The sequence below is a fragment of the Sinocyclocheilus anshuiensis genome, unplaced genomic scaffold (genome assembly GCF_001515605.1).
Source record: "Sinocyclocheilus anshuiensis isolate Anshui unplaced genomic scaffold, SAMN03320099.WGS_v1.1 scaffold4047, whole genome shotgun sequence".
Lineage (NCBI taxonomy): Eukaryota > Metazoa > Chordata > Actinopteri > Cypriniformes > Cyprinidae > Sinocyclocheilus > Sinocyclocheilus anshuiensis.
Window position 1 is genome coordinate 1 of NW_015554576.1, and position 5,138 is coordinate 5,138.

General features: G+C 33.5%; 1 pseudogene; it reads right to left on the reverse strand.

Annotated features, from left to right (window-relative positions):
* Window positions 1-3,754: 3,754 nt before the first annotated feature.
* The window catches only part of LOC107671527 (inorganic pyrophosphatase-like), a 12,243-nt pseudogene continuing 10,859 nt past the window's right edge, over window positions 3,755-5,138 (reverse strand).

The window sequence follows — 5,138 nt, forward strand, 5'->3', positions numbered from 1 at the left end:
GATTTCTCTGTCAATATTACTTCTATCACAAAATAACCACCAAATGTGAGACTGGAGCACAAAAGCAGTCTTAAGTCGCTGGGGTATATTTGTAGCAATAGCCAACAATACATTGTATGGGTCAAAATTATTGATTTTTCTTTTATGCCAAAAATCATTAGGATATTAAGTAAAGATCATGTTCCATGAAGATATTTTGTAAATTTCCTACCGTAAATATATCAAAACTTAATTTTTGATTAGTAATATGCATTGCTAAGAACTTCATTTGGACAACTTTAAAGATGATTTTCTCAATATTTAGCAGAAGAGACTCTTTAAAAAACATTAAAAAGCCTTACCGACAGGTACTGTACAAGCAGTCAATAGTCTAGAAATCTACTTGTTCTTTATTCTGACTATTTTCCATGTTAGAATAATATCTGAGTGATTAAAACTCAGAAATCAGTCAACTGTATGTGACTGCAGCAGGTGTTTCTAAAACTGCAGCACTCCACTGAAGCCTCTGTAGATCCAGTCAAATATAAATGACATTACAGATATTTCCTAAAAAAAACACTGAAAAGATTACTGATATTTTACACAGATTTTAAAAGCTATTAAGGCTGTAGGTTTGACCCTTCTCCAAAGAGAAACATTAATATTCATATACTGTTAATATATGCAGAATAAGCAGGCAGACACAGCACTAACAAACATGACATGTTTTTAGACAGAACTAGGTAATACATAGCATTCTGTATATCATGCTAATACTATAGTACTGTCTGTTACTTTTGTACTATGTTTCTGACATTTAGGGCGCTATATCATAATATTTTGTACCATGTTTTTGACATTTAGGGCGCTATATCATAATATTTTGTACCATGTTTTTGACATTTAGGGCGCTATATCATAATATTTTGTACCATGTTTCTGACATTTAGGGCGCTATATCATAATATTTTGTACCATGTTTTTGACATTTAGGGCGCTATATCATAATATTTTGTACCATGTTTTTGACATTTAGGGCGCTATATCATAATATTTTGTACCATGTTTTTGACATTTAGGGCGCTATATCATAATATTTTGTACCATGTTTTTGACATTTAGGGCGCTATATCATAATATTTTGTACCATGTTTTTGACATTTAGGGCGCTATATCATAATATCTTGTACCATGTTTTTGACATTTAGGGCGCTATATCATAATGCCGCTGGCTCTGATGTCTCTATAGTGGTTAAATATGAGATATAATTCGTTTTGGGTAATTCTAACAGGCAGTCTTTGGTCTCATTAATCTATTATTTGTTCCAGAGCAAATAGTTTTGGCTGAGGGCAAAATCTCATCATGTTATATTTTATGTAACTTTAATGCTGTATATCAGAGCGCTGCCTTTGTACTTTTGACTGAATTGCCTAGCAACTTTTATGATGGCTGTTGTTGTTTATTAAATATTATTATTCAATAAATAATATTTTATATAAATAATAGTAGTATTTAGTATTGGTAAACAGTGTGTGTGTGTGTTCATGATGGTGATTCTAGTGACATTATTCCGCCATTAGTTTTTCTGAGTGAGTCCGCAGTAGAGACTTTTATATTGAAAGAGACTGAAACCAAAGTAATTTTTACTTTTAATAACAACTTGTAAGACGCAGTTAACAAATGCACTGAGCAGCGCTGTCATCAGAAATCACCCTTAACAGATGAAAGATAGTACGACAAAGATATCGCTTTCCTCAGCGGACGTTCAGACTAATGTTTTATTGTGAATATGAGATTGAGCTGAAGAATGAATGCTGTATCAGATGCAGGTAATCACACTCGCTCAGTCCATTTTTTTGAATGGGGAAAAAAACAAATATATTAAAATAATTTTCTCATTTTGCTAACAAAATATTATGTACATAAATGCACATTTTCAAGGCAGAAACCACTTTTGTATGTTCTGCTTGCTGATTTACAGCACTATTTTGGGACTATTTTCAAATGACTTAAGGAGGCTTTAAAAACGATTGAAATATGTCCAGTTCTTTAATCTTTTCCTTTGATATGTGAGTTATTTTTACTAGTTATATATTGATGTCCCTTATTAATTAATTAATTAATTAATTAGTTAGTTATTTATTTATTTTTCCTGTATTTTATCTGCAGACTTCCTTGTTTATATGATTTTAATAATTAAAATAAAAAGTTTAAAAAGCAGTACTTTCTTACTGTATTTTTCCGCCCTCTGGCGGTGTGTGTGTGTAACTGCAGGTTAGGATGGCGCAGGTGGAGCAGCTTTGATCAGCTCTTTGATGCGGATTGAATCACACGTTTATTGCTTTAAAAAGCCGACCTGTGCGTGTACGTCTGCTGCACATACAATCTATGACCGCTAGATGCCGCTGTTTACACATCTATTCTAACACCACATTACTTTGCTCAATCTATTCAGTGTTTGTTTTATAGACTTTTGCATTAATGAAAAATACATATATGCAATTGTGCATACAAAAATCAGGATATAAACACATATACATGTTCAAACTCTCACTAATGGGAATAACATATTAGCAGTCAGAAACGGTAGCTATGACAAAAGCTGTAAAACTAATATATATTTTAAAAATATTAATATGGGTGAGGTGATCCTTTAAGTGGGACCTAAATCTGTTCAGTCTGCATATTATGTTAAAACATTGATCAAAAACCCAGTAAGATCTGATCTGTGCCTTAATCAACCTTTAAGTGGATTTTAATATTGTGTGTGATAGTAATGACAAGCTCAAAATTAAAATTTCAATACTTGCTTCGGAAATACAGAGATTTGATAAAGTTTAAAGCAATTATAATTAGCTAATTCTTTACACTGGTGGTCAAAAGTTTGGATTTTGAAAGAGTCTCTCCTGCTCATCAAGGCTGCATTTATTTTATCAGAAATATATGTAAAATAGTGAAATATTATTGCAATTTAAAACAGCTGTTTTCTGTGTGAATATCTGTTAAACTGTAATTTATTTCTGTGATGCGCAGCTGTATTTTCAGCATCATTACTCCAGTCTTCAGTGTCACATGATCTTCAGAAATCATTCTAATATGCTGATTTGCTGATAAATTATTGTCTATTATGATCAGTGCTCAATAAAGCCTTGGTGAGCAGAAGAGACTTCTTTAAATAACATTAAAAACTTAATTATTCCAAACTTTGGACCGCTAATGCAAAACTATACTAATTGCTTGTTTTTCCGAGTAGGATAGGAAATTTCCCCAATTAAAGGAAGATCACTCTTATGCATCGTTCACATGATCCTCGTATGTCAGCGTAATGTCGGTTTTCCCGTAAAAAGCCATCCAAACGCAGAGTAACAGATGCTGCTACAGTGATGCTGGTCTCCATGGCGACGGGGCATGAAGTCAAGAAATAACATAATGACATTAGCAACAATTACCTGAAGAACCACAATCAAGTGTTTCCCTGCAATTATAGTGATTAAAGCCAGTTACAAATTAATTAAATGTGCTACAATTAGATGTTCCTTTGACAAACACATACATAAATGAACACTGAAAAGTTGCATAATGTACACAGGTATCATATTTCAGAAAAAGAGCTCTTGACAACCACAGATGTGTATTTATAAAGTCACATTGCTTTATTCTGATTGAGTTTGTATGTTCATTTTGCACAGACTGTCTAACATCCAAACTTTATTTAGGCCTTTATGAATCAAACTACACAGTGTTTAGCAGTAACTAATACAATATATATGCTGTTGTTGATGGATTTGTGTAATAAAACAGTTTTCCAGCCATTTATTGTTCCCGTCAGCGCTGATGATCATCTATGTCTGTTCGTAATAGAACCATTTATCAGCTAGAAAAGAGAACAAAAAATATTTATTATTTTTAATGTATACACACTGTAAAAAAAACCCATCCACTTAGATTTAAAAACTTAAGTTCAGCTGCAGTCTTAGATTTTTAAGTAGAATCGAATCAGCATCGTTTTGATTTAAAACATATTAAACTGACTTGGAAAATAGAGTTGAATCTTGTATAACTTAAAAAATGAAGTTTATATTATTTGAGAAATGAGCCATAGAACAGAATAACATTGTCTTCTTCTGAAAACTGTATTCACTTATTGTTCTATGGAATGATTGTGATATTTAAATAAATACTTGTTGGAAACCTCATTAGATTTTATTACTGATTTTACCTTTTACATTGTCATACTCATCTAATAAAACCTATTGTTTGTGGTTCAGGATCGCTCACCTGAGCTCGGCACCAGCTCTGCAGCACCGTACGGACGAGCCTGAGAAGAGAAGGTAGATCTCACAGGATTAGACTAACAAAAATAATCATTCTGCCAGCATTTACTCAGTGAAACATAAAAAGAGAGACATTACTGACATGCTTTAGACAAGTTGAGAAACTTAAAGCAATAGTTGTGCAAAAATGCACTCACCCTCTGGTCATCCCAGATCAGGATGAGTTTGTTTCTTCATCAGATTTGTAGAAATGTAGCATTGCATCACTGTCTCAGCAGTGGATGCTCTGCAGTGAACGGGTGCCGTCAGAATGAGAGTCCAAACAGCTGATAAAAACATCACAATAATCCACAAGTAATCCACAGCACTCCAGTCCATCAGTTAACATCTGGAGAAGACAAAAGCTGAAACACATCCAGCGAGACACTGATGCAATGCTACATTTCTCCAAACCTGATCAAGAAACAAACTCATCCTAATCTCAGAAACATTTTCAGCAAGTTGTCATTTTCACTATTCATTTAAGCACATAATGAGTGACTTCAGGGAAGTATTGCATGAGTTGTGTGGACTACTTAAACGAGACTTTAATGAGACCTTAATTATGCGTTTTGACGTTGACAGCTCCGGCTTCTGGGTGAGCAAATTACTAAAGTTTAACTTTCGGATGAAAGTTTAATGCTTTTAGTTGAAGTGTAATCAAACTCTCACCAGACTATTCAATCAAAGTCATCTTTAAACAATTTGCAGTTGCATGAATGACTATTGAATCCAAACAGAGCCCTGGTATTGCTTGAGAAGAATGCATTTAGAGGTTCATCATGCTCAGAAGTTCCCAAAGCTCTGGATGCTTCAGCGATGGTGTGTGTGTGTGTGTGTGTGTG